Source organism: Labrus mixtus, chromosome 11, assembly GCF_963584025.1.
Source record: "Labrus mixtus chromosome 11, fLabMix1.1, whole genome shotgun sequence".
In the NCBI taxonomy this organism is placed as follows: Eukaryota; Metazoa; Chordata; class Actinopteri; order Labriformes; family Labridae; genus Labrus; species Labrus mixtus.
Window position 1 is genome coordinate 18,923,585 of NC_083622.1, and position 15,610 is coordinate 18,939,194.

The 15,610-nt window shown below is 40.3% G+C and overlaps 1 protein-coding gene across 2 annotated transcripts in view; it reads left to right on the forward strand.

Moving 5' to 3' along the window:
- Positions 1–10,719: 10,719 nt before the first annotated feature.
- galnt1 (UDP-N-acetyl-alpha-D-galactosamine:polypeptide N-acetylgalactosaminyltransferase 1) overlaps positions 10,720–15,610 on the forward strand; it is a 43,276-nt gene continuing 38,385 nt past the window's right edge. Inside the window, exon 1 of one of the 2 annotated variants that reach the window (XM_061050557.1) lies at positions 10,720–11,186. The gene's annotated coding sequence lies outside the window, so the exon portion shown is untranslated. The remainder of the gene's footprint in view (positions 11,187–15,610) is intronic. The other variant, XM_061050558.1, reaches the window with a different exon arrangement.

Below are 15,610 nucleotides of genomic sequence, written 5' to 3' on the forward strand. Positions count from 1 at the left end.
TTCATTATATTTTATGGCGGGTAACGCCAGCGTTTACGGTGCATTACCGCCACCTACTGAGTTGGACTGTGGGCTGGAGTACTTACTATTAACTTACATGGGGGGAAAAAAGGGTACCGGTAATTTATTCAGCTTCTTTTAAATCTCAAACAGAGCTTTATTCCCCCTCCTCATTTACACTTTGTCTATCTGTTTTATACATCTGGCAATTAAATATTACATGTTCGACTGTTTTTGTTCCATACTCTGAGACCTGATGGATGTAATATAAAGTGCATTATTTTATTGAACCATGTGTGTCCTAAGCTTAGTATTATTATGATAGTTTGGGTTTTCTTGTTTTTTTCCAATTGCTTTTATTCTGACCACTTTTTTAAATGGTTTATTTTCCGGTTATAAAGTTTAAATGTAGATAAGAATTGACCAGTACAGGGTGTGTGCCAACAGAGACATGAGCTATCAGACCAATTTTTTTTTTTTAACCAAGCTGTAAACATGCTAATTTCTGCTGTAAAAACAGACTTTTTTGAATGACACTGCAGGATTTTACGCTTCCACATTGGCAGATTTATTCCTCAACCAAAGTTGTTTAAATGTTCAGGGTACAGTATAACTTGAAAGCTCAGTGTTACTCCCAGGAATAGATCTTAATTTGAAATGAATAGAAATGTTGACATATCTGATTATGTCTGAAAAACATTGGACCATATATTCCTCCATGTGAGGGTGTTTTTTCCCTGAAGTGATAATAATAAAGACATAATTTAAACCAGGACCAGCAAATCACACAAATGTATTCATTAATTTTCCATTTGACATGTTGACTTTGTATTAAAGTGTTATGCTGAAACCTTATCACATGGAAAAGAAAATAAACTAGGAGCTGGTCTGCAAACAAGAGGCGAGAGACAACAAGGCAGCTATGCTTAATCGGTTGTTGCTCAGCTCTGGACCTTGGTCAAGGCGTCATGTTGCGAGTCCGACAAACACCATCTTCAGCTTCCCTGAGCCACTAACCCATTCCCCTTTTATTGAGTTCATATATATTTTTTATTTTTATTTTGGTGGAGAGCGGCTGGAGAGTGTGTAGCGCTGGTTGTTGACTGTCTCCTCCGTGTCCTGACCAGGTGCACCCTATTTCCAACCAGCAGCCCCTCACAAACAGTTGGGGAGGAAATTATGTCGCCCCAGAAGCCGTCAGCACTGTTCCTCCCAAAAACATTAAAACCACATCAAACATAGCTGCAGCACCTACCTACACAACCAGCTCTTACGTTAACAAAAGAAAGGAAAGAAAATCCAAAATCTGTCCGTAACAAAAGGTTGTAAACCAAAACAAGGACATTTTTAATCCAATTTTTATAAATTCTTAATTCAAAGCTCTTGTTTTATTTGGAATAACTGATCTACTATGTTCGTGAGCTTTTCAGATGTAGATTCTCTTTTAAAATCTCTGCATCTGGTGATGTTGCTATGAAGATGTTATCATGGATCAAGTTAATTGGGTAAGAATTTCAAGGTACAGAACAAGCAGAAACAAATGTATACAATCCAAATTCTTTATTAATTTATTTTTAAAATTGACATAATTTGCATTTAATTTAACTGTGTACTCTGTGCAGCTACAGAGCTAAACACCGCGCCACAATGCCGCCCACTGTGAAGGTAAATCTGGGATCAAATTAAACAAGTTATGACTTGTGTTTCAGAACATGCAGCACAAAAATACCAGCAAATGGTGGAGGACTTGCATTACAGCGAGACAGCCACGTATCTCCTCCGATCTACATGGTGCCCCAAGCAGTGTATTTCTACCTGGCAGGGAAGAAGTTTAGCCGGGAGGAAATATGGTGTACCCATAGTGTCATTATTTTGTCTTGTTTAGTTCTGTATTTTTTGTATTTCGGAGTTTAAATGTATTTTTTTTGTTTTAGTTCTCATTCTTCCCTGGTCTTGCTTGTTTCCCTTGTGTGTTTTTGTCTTAATGTTTCCTGGTTTAATCTTAAGTGTTTGCTGATTTTTATTTTATAAAGTTTCTCTGTTCTAGTGTGTATTGTAAAACTCTTGCGTTCTCTGTGTCTTTAGTGTTTTTTGATTTGTTTTGTAGCTCTTGTCCCCAATGTTTCTAGTCTTTTGTTTATTCCTGCCTTTGTGTGTTTCCCTCCAGTTTGAGCGACCTGTGTCATTAGTCTAACCTGTGTCTGATTACCCCTGTGTATTTAGGCTCAGTCCCATTTCACCCCTTACCCCTACCCCTCCGCTGCAACAAGAATCTGGACATCCTACCCCTACAGGTGAACGGGCATAACGTAGGGGTAGGGGTAAGGGTAAGGGGTGAAATGGGACTGAGCCTTAGTCTCAGTGTTCCTTCCCTTTTGTTGTCAGTTCATTGTCAGATTTCCCCCACGTCGGATGTCAGTGTGAGTTCTCTTCTTTCCACTGTTTTCCTCGTGTCTCCCTGTGTTTTGACCTTTTTGGGATTTCTTTCAGTTTGGACATTTATTTCGGAGTTTACATTTATTTTTCTTGTTTTAGTTCTCATTCTTCCCTGGTCTTGCTTGATTCCCTTGTGTGTTTTTATCTTAATGTTTCCTGGTTTAATCTTAAGTGTTTGCTGATTTTTATTTTATAAAGTTTCTCTGTTCTAGTGTGTATTGTAAAACTCTTGCGTTCTCTGTGTCTTTAGTGTTTTTTGATTTGTTTTGTAGATCTTGTCCCCAATGTTTCTAGTCTTTTGTTTATTCCTGCCTTTGTGTGTTTCCCTCCAGTTTGAGCGACCTGTGTCATTAGTCTAACCTGTGTCTGATTACCCCTGTGTATTTAGGCTTTGTTAAAATGAATCATTTTTGTTTGGATGCTGCATTTTGGTTCCAGTTCCTTATTTTTCCAGTTCACCATACTTTCCCCCAGCACCAAACCCCCCCACCCACCCTGTTCCCCCCTGCCATCAGTTACATTTGGTAATATTTTCACGGCTGCAAATTCTTCCACACTATTTGATTTAAGCCTCTTTCAATTTGAAAATGTTTGTAAGTATGATTCATCTTCACAGACAAAATATACTTACCTGTCACGGTCTTAATTCTGCTATCCTTCCATGGACTTTAAAGCTGTAAAGACAGGAGTATTCAGGATTCCCCCAGTTGTTCTCCACTTGCAGTTTCACGTATTTGAAGACTTTGTCTTTAAGACTCTGTGGGACAAGAGAAGTGAGCCAGGAGAGAGTTAGTTTGGGGTTATAAAAAAGAGTGGCTGCAAAAAAGCTGATATAAATTAAAGGATATAATGAAAACGATAAGAACCGATACATGAACACGGCATTAGTGTGATAAATAGTATGGCGTGAAACTCACAGACACTTTGAAAGTCTGTAGCTGGTCTCCGTCTTCATCATAGAAAAACCTTCCTAGTTTGGTTCCTGTATCTTCTTTCGTTTCCAAACCCTGCAGGAGGGACAGACAGATATCAAGTTTAATATTTTGTTATTTAATACAGTATGTACGCAACAGTAAAACTGACAAATACACAGGGTGTCTGCTGGGGAATAAATACATTTGTGACTTACATAGACGGTAAACTCCCTCGGGGCGCTGGAGATGGCAAGATTTGTGGACAAAGTCTTTGAAATGTGGCCCAGTGAAACATGACTGATGACAGTGGGGTGGGAAAGGGAGATGACTAGATGACCCTGCCCACCTTTGAAGGCCCAGCAGCTCCCTGGAACCAGATCTGAGCGTCCCTGTGGAAAGAAAGAATAAAAGAACAAGTTTAGATGGTTTTGAATTATGTATATGGGTGAATAAGAAAGAAAACAATCTGAACAAAAATAAAGCTTTACGACATGGTCATCGGCTACATACCTGAAGTACACATTTTGGAGTTATAGATGATGGCCCGATTGGTATCCCAAAAAATGTTTTCTTTTCCGATGTGACATATGTTTGTGTTGTCAAGTGATGTACAATATTGGCTCCTGAACACAAAGCAGAACACAGGAATTAGGCATTAGAAAGCGATCTTAAAACTATAAAGAATATGTATGAATGATAATGTTAGACATAAAAAAAGAAAGAGGGTGGTTTAGATGTCATACCTTGCGAATACAGAGCGAAGTTCGGTAAAGTGTCTGCCATTGGACGCAGGGACTTCATGTCTGTCTTCATTCTTTGGAGCTCGTCTAGTAGATTTCTGAGCTGCTCCGCCATGTCTTTATATGCTGCATTGGTGTCCTGTAAGAGGTGTGGAGAGGTATTAGGAATACATGCTAGCAACTTTAGGATATAATCATGCAAATATTAACGTCTAGTTCACATTCAGGTACAAATATCTTTGGATTTTGATTGTTTTCACATCGAATATAGGAATAACCAAACAAGTCACTATATAAAAGAGAATTACAAGCTGGTTGTATGTAACATACCTTATGAGGGGGGGTTGATGAATCAGGAAGCTCAGAGTGTTGTGGCTCCTGAAGGTTGTCACTTTGTGTGCCGACAAAATAAGTGAGTCCTGATAAAAGGGAAAAAACAAAGCATAGAGACGGGTTAGGGATTTTTGACTCACAAAAGAATAAGATAATATAGACAAAACTTAAAGGGTATTTACAAGAGATAACTTACCACTACACAGACTCAGTCCAAAGAAGAGAATCACAAAATTCTTTAAGTTGAACATAGTGGGGCTCTGGCTTCTTCTGCCCTTGCTGTTTCTGTCGATTTTTACAGATCTATCCATGCTGCTGTTTCTGTAGCTGCTTGCAGGTCTGTCTGTGTTGATGGTTCTGCAGGTGTGAATGATGTCCTGAACGGATTTGTCAATGCTCCTGCTGATTTGGCTCTTTAAGTAGCTGGGACTGTTTCTCACACTGTCTGTGTTGCCACGTTGGCTTTTGTCACTATCTGATATAACACTATCTGCTGTACTGCTGACGTCTAGGCTGCAGTTTATGTTAATATACAAACTTTCCACGCTGTGCGTATCACTGTTAGAGATTCTCCTCTCTCTCCGGGGTCTACAGGGAGTCCTTTTGTAAATCCTGGAAGTAATGAAAACAAGGAGAGAGTTAGCGCTGGGGAGACATTTAATAAAGGACAATTTTGAGTTAAACACATCCAAACCATGTGTACATATCATGCATGACTAGCTTACCTATATAATCTCTCTTTGTAGGAAATCTGTGGCTCTCCTTCTGGGTCATAATACCCCGTAGATTCCAGTCTAGAGCTTCTTCTAGACATGTCTGTAAAGGAGAGAGAGGGAGTTTTAGTCATATTCAACGAAGGCATGGCATGAAACACATCAAACAACAATAAAGCCACAGAAACTAATTAGGTCTTTATCAACATTATAGCATCAGATCTGGAAGGAAAAAAAAGCCGTATTCCCTCTCATGTCTTCAATCAGTATTCGTTTTATACTCTCTGTAGAGGAGTACAAGTTTTAACTAAGTACTAATCTAATCAAAAATGTGGCCAACTACATAATTGCAAATTCAAAGTTGAGATAGTTAAATGTAGGCTTATATTAGAGACTTTTTGGATTTGAGAGGAATCGTCATGACTGGCTGGATTTTGAAACATTGTCACAAGTCTCATTTAAAACATTAGACAAAACTTAAAAAGCCTACCTCACCGATTACATGAAAATATCACACATTATCACTTTCTATATTAAAAACAACCACTTACCTTTATTTGTGGACGACATCTTTTGAGCTGTAGCTTGATACGTGTTGAAGCTTGGCATTCGTGTATTTTCTGCAGATCCTTGCTTTGTGCCAGCTTCTATAAACAGCTCTCATGGAACTGCGCTTTGCGTCAAAGCCACTGATCATTCCAAACGCTGAACTGTGACGTCACGCTTGCTTCGCAATCAGAACAACTCACTAATTTGAAAAAAAACACTAATTTGTGGAACATTGCGCTCGCATGGCGCATGCGCAGAAATAGGCCTCGCTGAGCATGCATTATGGTGCTGTGATGACTGGTTAAAATAAGCTGTTTAGGGAAAGAGCCTAGTGTGGGGTAGGCATACAGTATATAAAACATTAATAAATGTGCAAAGACAAAGAAATAAAAAAGAAAAACAGAAGACTTCCCCAGGTCCTTCTTAGTGGTGGAGCGCTGCTGCCACCATGTGTTTAAAGCAATCTGTGCAAACAAACAGCCTCTTATAACGGCCTGCTTGTTATCGGATCACTCACTTTGTTAATAGCAGCTGCAAACAAAGCTCTTTACCGGTACAAACTGGAGGATAATGGATGGACACTCACTGGGAAGACAACGTTTTTAGCTCGGCTTAACCTCCTGAAGGTTCACAGTAGCCTACTTGTGATAGGCTAGCCTACTCTGCATGGACATTTCTTGTGATCTTGCAAGTCTGTGATTGAGCTACTTTCTCATGTAACAGTAACAAGTTAAAGAAATAACCCAGGGGACAAATGTATTTTCCATCCACTTCATATCATAAATATTTAGCTAAATAAAACAATTCTAAGCTGTAGCCTATCTGAAGTCTTCTTGATTATAGTTTTGTAGGCAGCAACCAACAAAAAACAGACCAGTGAAGCTTTCTGTCATCGCCTTCTAACAAAGGCTACATTCAGCTAGAGAAATGCTTTGGGCTTCATGCATATCCCGACATATCCTATACCACAGAATTTATTCTCAGAATGATCTCATAAACCACAACCAAGTTGATAAAATATCACGTGCCATTTTCTTTCAATCTTCTACTGAGATAGCCAGAATTCTGTTGTTACTATAAATGTGTAACCTCTAAATATTTATGTCAAACATAGATGATAATAAATAGTGTGGTAAACATTACAGTGGAGAAAAAAAAATGCTTTACATAAAATATAGATATTTTTGAAGAAAGCCTAATAGTCCTGGAGCAGGCAAGTTATGGTAAATATTTGATAGAATGTCAATGCTCCCTAAAATGAAACATACAGGCCCTCTAATGATTTGCACCTTTGTTGCATTTGGGAATTTTTTTGTCCTGTCACAAACTGAGCAATTTATGCTTGAATTGAACTGCCTTGCCAAAGAGTTAAAGTGCGAGGGGGGTAAAAAAGTTCCCCTGCAGCGATCTATAAAGTAGTTCTGGTAAAAGTGAACAAGATTACCTGTTGGCAGAACTGTGCAGGCTGAGGTGGCCTCTGGGAATCTGCTGCACGATTATGGCAGGGTGCCTTGGGAGGTACAAGGTTATTCTTTTGTCATTCGCTCACAAACATCTTTGGGAGGAATGTGCCTCCAGCATATCCATCAGTCTGTGCTGGGACGCATACCTGTCAGCATCCAGACATCTCTAACCTATAAAGATCTACCACATCTTAATTTAACACAGTGTCCTCTGAGCTGCTGCAGGGACCTGGATGAAGTGAGGGATGATGCTTTGTCTGACAATGTATGCGTGTGTGTTCTGTCGACACACACTCTGAGGCTTTACCACTACTTTTCTGGCCTTGTCATGCAGAGACTTTAGCTTGTAGGGGACATGCTAATTCAGAGGGAGGTCTTTTCAAATGTCTCATTCATTTTTCAGTACTGGCACACTGCTGCTGCCAGCTGCATGAATAAAGTATATATGACTGTGCTGGAGCTCAATTGCAAACAGATATGAATGTTTAATGTTTGAAGTTAAACTATGAGCTCTAACTGCGGGGCATTGGACCGGTACACCATGTTCCTTATAAACACATCACCTACTGTATCGGATGAGAGCAGAATGATAAAACCAGCAACATCAAAGCCTTTGCGCCAGCTGCTCACAGCCTGAACACACCTGGGGGCCTCACAGAGCTCTGCTGACAAACGAGGCTGTTTTGTGTGGATCTAAGCTGACTAGCATGCGTCCTTTTCCTAGAAGTCATGACACATACAGACTGTATTGAAGCAGATTATGTAAGCAGGTTGGTGGAGTTTTCTGCTCTATTGACTCCGGGTGGTATGCGAGCCAAACATGTAAGCAACAGCCTGAGGCACTGCTTATTGATCCGTGTCAGCAGGCCATTGACTGGCGCTGGATATGTGTCAATGTTTGTAATGGGGATGGATAGCTCTCACGTGTGTGTGTGTGTCTGTGTAGGTGTAAATCCCACAGTCTAAATACATTTGCATTAGCGTTTTGTAAGTTGTTGTTTTCTTTATGCATTTAAAGACAGAGTTAAAAATGTTGTAAAGAAAACATTTTATCATTGAAAGGCATTGAAAACTGTTTCTTTCATTACTTTTTTTAAACATAATTTTAGCCTTACAATCTGCAAATCTCTCTCTTTGGCAAGGATAACAGAGCCATTCTCTTTCCCTAGATCTAAAACGTTTCAACTCCAGCCCTGACTCTTACACGCTCACTCGTATTTTAAAAAGTGTGTTGACAGAGTTCATTTTGAAATAAACTGAAATCAACTAAAGTGGATCGTATATGGAAGCGAAAAAAAGGAGCTGTCAGTAGGTTTTCTCTTTCAAATAAAACATTATAATTAGAGACCACAAAACACCCAAGTCTGTATGAACCTTTTGCAGATGTACACTGACTAATACAAGATGGTGAGCTTGCCAGAGAATGCAAATCAGCTTTGTGTATCACATATTTAATCATTCACCGTGCTGAATCTCACTTCCTGAATACATTGTTCATGACCCGACCCAGAAGTGTAGCTGTATTACTATTCACATCTCATCAAGTCGAGGCAGAGTGTTTTCTGTCTGTGCAGGTAGAGAACGATGACTCACAAAAATGAGACACGTCTTCTCACTGACTTCATTATGTGCAACAGGAGATTGGCAGTGATGCCGACACAAACCAATTTGCATGTGGAATGCTGAAAAAGAAGACTTGCCCGTTTCATATCAGCCACCTTCAATGGCTTAAAGAATTACATCCAGAAATGTGTTGCCAATCAGAAACATAATTTACCATCCCGGTGAGTGAGCGCTCACTAAAATGGTATCAACTGCTGAAAATGAACTCACTGAGTAAGGCTGCTTCCAGTGCCTGGCACCGGCAGCGGTCTGAGCACTCCCAAGTGCTTCTCTTATTCTGGTAATAAATTGTGACGAGAAAAAGGTTGGGCCTCAAGTCGAGACATTTAAACACTCCCCTGATGGAACAGGCAATAGTGAGCAATACTGTTGACATCTTATTTACAGTTTTCTTCCCTGTTTGCTGTAAACAGTCGTTTTCCCTGTAGAAGAAAATAGGAGCCAATTTTCTGTTCCACTCTTTTATTTCCAACCTTTTCAGTACAATTTTTATCCTCAGCAGCTGCAATATATGACAAGCCCTCAGCTGTACCCGAGCTCTTTTGTTTGCAAGTAGTGGCCAATAAACCTATATAGCTAAAAGAATCAGAGCCTTCTGTCATGCTCACCTGATAAGAGATTCCCACAGGTTGTTTACATTCTCCAACACAGTGGTTTATTTCAGAGCGTTTTCAACGCAGGCTTGAATGAATATGTTTCTGAATATGAATATGTTGGGAACAAAACTGAGACAAGCACCTAATGTGAGGATCAGACTTCAATTAATCCATGACTGATATGTTCAAGAGCAAATTGGATCAATCACGTTTTTAGTGAAACATTCTAACACTTCAACTAAACTGATTGGTCGGGTGAGAATGGGGTGCATGTATTCACACCAATCTGTGTAATAAAAATGTATGAAGGCTATGACAAGATAATGAGGCGTGTTTGAATATTTGTAACCATACTATTCTGTTTCTTTTTTTATGAACTTGTTTAATAAATCCAGATATGCTTGTTTTGTTGAGTTAATTTTATCGGGAGCAGAAGGTACACTGAGGGTTCAGGTTGCAGTTTAAGGGTTAATTGGTTTAAAGCAGAACAGACCTTCAAGCCACTATCTGCAATGTTCAGCAGTGATAGAGCTTTGTAACACACATATACATGCTTGCTATTAGTGTTATAAACCTTAACATTCAACAATCTTCTATTTTAGAACAATCAGGTGTTGCTTATGATATCATTCAACGGGCCCTTATAGGCCTGTAACTACTGCTGACTTTCTTGTGTAAAGTAAACACTGGATGACATGGTTCTTTAACATGACTTGGATATTGGCATGATTTATCCTATTATTTCAATAGGCCTACTTCTTTATCTCTGGTCTCTTTGGTTTCGTCTTACTCTACACTACGGCCACTACCCTTTCATTTCCACCATCTATTATGTAACGACTTTCTTTTCCAATTAGAACCAATATAAGTCACAGAACAGAAAGTGCAAGATAAAAAAAATGTCTGCCCTGCAGCTCACAAAGCTGTAATAAAAGGGGTTCTTTCTTTGCATTAAATAAGTTGGACTGCAAGTTTTTTTTTTTTAGCTTACCCTCAGTGATTTATAAAGTGTTATTTACAATCACGCTACACCTGACTGATGTTTGAGTTATCGTACTATTATCCTACAGAGTCTACAACATTTTCATTTTGTAGACATTTTCAGTCAAAATGATTTGATGATCCAAACAATGCAGGACTAAGTGGGGCTAATTGTTGTAACACTGCCTTTATTACAATAGAAAACTATACATCCACCTCGATGGACGGTTCGGTAATTTGATGCATTTGTAATATTACTAGACTATGCGAAAGAGGATGGGCTCAGTTTAATAATTTCTTCCGGGTTGAGGGAGGGATGAGTAGTGATGCTGCTGCCTCTCGTTTGCTCCGCACACCCTGGTTTCTCTCTCTCTCTCTCGCTCTCTCTCTCTCTCTCTCGCTGTCACACAGAGCCAGGCCAGGCAGAGGCAGCTCGTCCGCCCGGAGAGACAGCCACACAACACCACATCGCGTAGCTGCTGCCGACTGATCAATAGCGTAGTCAGTTAAACGCTTCTTTAAAATGGATGTCTTGATTCATACCATCTTTTGACACTGGACTATGTTGTTGCTGCTGCGTTCAACGGGAGTGGAAACCTCTTCTCCGGCTTGCTGTTAGAGGTAACTGGTTCGCCTCGACGACATAAGAGAGGACCACACTCCCCCCCCCACTCCCCCATCACCCCCCCATCCCCCCCAATCGTTAGCTCGCTAAGCTACCTAGCCACGCTAACTTAGCTGTGATACTTTGAACCGTATCGGCGTCTGTTTTCTGCCTCGAAGCTAGCCTGCGGTCTCCTGCGCCACCGCGGTGGATTGAGGTGCTCTGTCTCCCAAGGTAAGCCAACAAAACGCCCGAAAACACCGTGTTATTGTTGGTTATTTTCTATCTAAGCCACACTGTCAAATAGCGGGCTTGTGGCGCTATGTCAGAGAGCTTTCTTGTTGACAGAAGCAGCCAAGCAACGGAGATGTGATGCGAGTGCGACTCCCCGTTAAACACACATTATGTCACTTTCCGCTATTTAGCCGACAAAAGCTTTCTCGTAACCAGCGGTGAATGGGTGTAATAATAGAGAGCCTTCTCAGTCGACGACAGTGATGCTGCTAGATACTTTTTTTTTTAAGCCACCTTGTGTTAGCGTTTACTTTTGGTTTGGTTTTTCGTGAATGGGCCACTGCCACATTATCTCACAGTTGCAGCATTTGACTGCAGCGAGTTCTCCTAACGGTGTATTCAAATGACTGCTGAGAAACAGGAGATAACACAGTGCTATCAAAACCCTAACATTAATGTCAGGGTTTAACATTAAACTTGAATGGTTATTAAACCGACTGTAACCTATAAGTGCTCTTGTTCCTGTTGGACGTTTCCTCATTTCTCTCTGTGAACATTTTAAGAGCTTCAGTGTTGCATCATAGCCTGGAAAGATGAGCTGTACACCCGGAATTTAACCCCTGCTTGGTGCTGGTTGCATGTCCCGATTAGAGGTCAGCTGATTTAGCTTACCCTTATAGTAGGAAACTAAACAGTGACCAGATCCTTCCTTGCTGGATTTCCGAGGGCCTTCCGTCTCTGCTCAACATCGGTTAATCACATTCCATGTAATTCAATCACTAAGAGACCTTTTGATAAGGTTTGGTTGAAGCAAGTGGGGCCTGACCTACAGTATGTGTATGTGCTGGAGACAGTGAGGCTCATTGACTGAGTGAAAGAGGAGGGAATGAGTTTGCATGAGTGAGCAGGCATTAACTGTAATTATCTCAAGAGATAAGAAAATGGATTCACTATCAATCCTGCAAGAGACTGCAGTAGCAGATGAAGATGTAGCGTCGACAGGAAACCAATTATATTAATCTGTCATGTTCCTTTAAAGGGAGAGAAGAAAGGAGCATGTATTATTTATCCCCAGCGTGCGTGGTGTTGTACATGTGTCGTAGAAAAATGTGCTTTGTAGCTGGAAGGAAGCTGCTGTATATTTTTGCTACCTGTAGCTTTGGTCCCATGGGGCCTGAAGATGAGCGTGTGGCTTTGATCACGCTTTGAGAAGATGTGATTTTAAAGCTTAGTTACGTTGAAGAAGCTCTGAATTGACCTTGTAGGTCAATATGCTGGTTGGAAAATGAATCAAGAGAAGTTGTCAGTAGATGCATTTTTCCTCATCAGGATAATATTTGTCTCATGTTTTGGACCATGCCTCAGAGCTGTATCTGAATCCAGCTCGGTGTTCAGGCATGACTGTCCAGCATTGGAAGGAAATGAATCATGTTCCTCATTTCAAGGCTGTGGAGTCGGCATGATGTGTTTCCTTCCCTGTGTGTATTGACTGTGTAGTCAGGCGTCGGCAGATGTGTCTGCTTTTGTGCGTGTTTGCTTCTGAGTGGGCACTGATTTTTTTGTTTTTTATTTGAATCACTTTTTTTTTGCCATTGTTGGGGAGCATATTTAGTTAGGCGAGTATTTGGATGACAAAAGGTTTGTGCCAAAGAAATGAATGACATCATGGCATCGGACATGTTTACAAGAACGTGTGTGTGTGTGGGGTGTTGTTATATCATTGTGGTTTTAGCTCACATTGAGGGTGTGTTTAAGTAATATGTTGTGTGTTTCTACTGTGAAATGTTGATGCAGGTGGTAATAATTGTATGTTCTTACTTTAATCTTTGCAAAACTCCTATGTGAACTAATTCAACAAGGTCTTTCATTTTAAATCAGAACAGACTGTCATTTTCTCAATATTTCCTCACAGTAGGTAACATAAGGTGAAATGTAACGGTGAAAATCTTCGATATCAACTTCTAATAGTAGGTATTTGTCATAAAAGGTGGCTGTGGTGCATTTATTGCTCCGAGCGGCTTTGGAACAATAGCTCTATTCTGGCCCATGTCTCCGGAGGGAGGCGGCAGTATTCGGTGTTCCCGGCACTCTGTGTGCCAGTGGGGTTTGGTTTGGGATTGGGTTTCCACAGCCACCTGGAGCTCTGAGCACAGGAATGCCATTGTTCCTTCTTCCAGACTATAGCCGGATCAGACACGCATGCAAACACACACATGCATGTACACAGTATACAACAGGACCTAATATTGGCCTGTGTGTCCCAAAGCCTTAGGTCACCCTTCTTTTCTGACGTTGTCATCCCTTATATAAATATATACAGCCACTGATAGCTTGCATCAGCAGCAGAGAAATAGGCTTGACTGAGGGACGGGTTTGTATTTTAAGCATCAAAGCACAGTAAGTATCTGTGAGCTAAAGTCTTAAACTTTGGCTTTTAGTTTAGTTTTTTAAATCCAATGATTAACCTGCTAAGACTTGTAGTGAGTAAGAAGTGGTTTAGATGCAATTAGTGCAGAAACAATTCCTCAATTAACAAACATGTTGCTTGACATACAATCAATCAGAAGTAAAGCAAGAAGCAGCTAATCATTTGAGTCATTAATCAAGCACAACTGTTTACCTTCAATGTGAAGAATTTTGAGCCTGAGGCAGCGGAAAATTATGATGACAAATTATCTCTATTTTCCGTCATTTTCTCGACCAAACTTTTTTTTATAAACAAATGAATTGATGAAAAAAAATCAAGTTAGTTGCAAGCAAAAATACAACCAAACTGGAGAAACAGTGACCTTGAAATTGATTTATAAATTCATTAATATGGATGTATTATGTAAAAGAGAAAGCAGAGCGTAGCGACAACTCCTCTGTTATCTGTTCCAGTCAGTGAAATGTCACTTCGACTTTGTTTACTTCCACGTTGTCTCTTTAATCAAACCCTTCTCTCTCAAGAAAACATTGAACAATCACCAGCTGTCAGTTAGACAAGTTATTACTGACTACTTTCCTGACACTTACTTCTCAGAGGTAGGGTCTTGTTTTTTTAATGACTTCTGATCACACAGCATGGCAGACTTATCTCAACACTTTACACTTGTTGGTTTTGCAGGTAGCTGTGAAGCAAAAGCTTAATTTTCTTTTCAATTATCTGCACAATAAGATAATTTCTTAAGTATTTTCAGCCTTCATTATAAAGGAGATAGTTGAGGGTGACAGGAGAATTGTACGGTCTAGGGATGGGGGGATGGCGTGCAATAAGGGCCAGTGGCTGCATCAATAAGGCGTAAACAGCACAGAAACTCATTCTTGATGTTGATGGATAGTTTAGCAAAATCAGATAGGGCAGATCCTCTAAATGGTTGATCTTCAGACACAGTGAGAGAAACAGAAAACGGACACAGAGAGATGAGGGAGAAAAAGATAGCCATCAGCAGCAGTTAATGTTTTTTCCTGTGTCCTTGAGGCTTTGCAGGCCGGCAGTTCAAGTTTAGTGTCAGTGCTTGTGTGTGCACGTGCATATGTGTGTGTCCTCTAGCTTTCCAGCAGGTCATATTAGGGATAGAGTTGCACAGAAGTGGGTCAGCTAGTGCCACCAGGGAGTCTTGTCAACTCCCTCTGAGGCTGGGACCAACTAAAGGCCAGCACAAACATGTAAACCATAGATAGATAGATAGATAGATAGAGAGATACTTTTTGGATCCCGAGGGAAATTCAAAGTGTTAGTTGTGTGTATGCTTGGTTTTGGGCATTAATTGTTTATGGCACACAGTGTGTATGTGATGTAATTCATTCATTGAGATAACATGTCCCTGCCTTGTTCGTTGTACTTTGACTTCTCTTAAACAGCTTTCATTTAAAGTGTAAAGCCTTCAAGACAAGACAGAGCAGCTGGCCTGAGCTATGATGCAGGATGTTCAGACTGCATATAGAGCTTCTACAGATGATTCAGAGCCTGTCATACTCTGTGTGCCTCAGCTGGATGGACATGCTGTTTCTGCTGGAGTAATGATAAGGAAATAGGATTTAGCCTAGTATTCAGCTGAGGTTTGTTTCATCTCCTCGCTACAGCCTCTTGTTCTCTGCAGTGGTTCTCCGATGACGAGGAATGAATGCGCTATTTCTGTTTGCAGTTTGCTTGCCTGTACGTCCCTGTTGTTGCTGTTGAATAGAGAGAACATCATTAGGATTAAGTCGACAGTAATATAGGCTCAGTACAATTCTAAATGATAGAAAACATGGCAGAGATTACACCCAACCTCCGTCCAATATAAGTAACAGCTGCTGCTTCAATTACCTTTGTTCTCAGATTCTTGGATAATTCTCAGATTTTTATTTTCATTTTATTTTCTAACAATGTGAGGGTCTTGTGGTGGGTCTGTACTCATATTCTGACACCAATGTCCAGTTGTGTTTAGGTGTGGAAATTA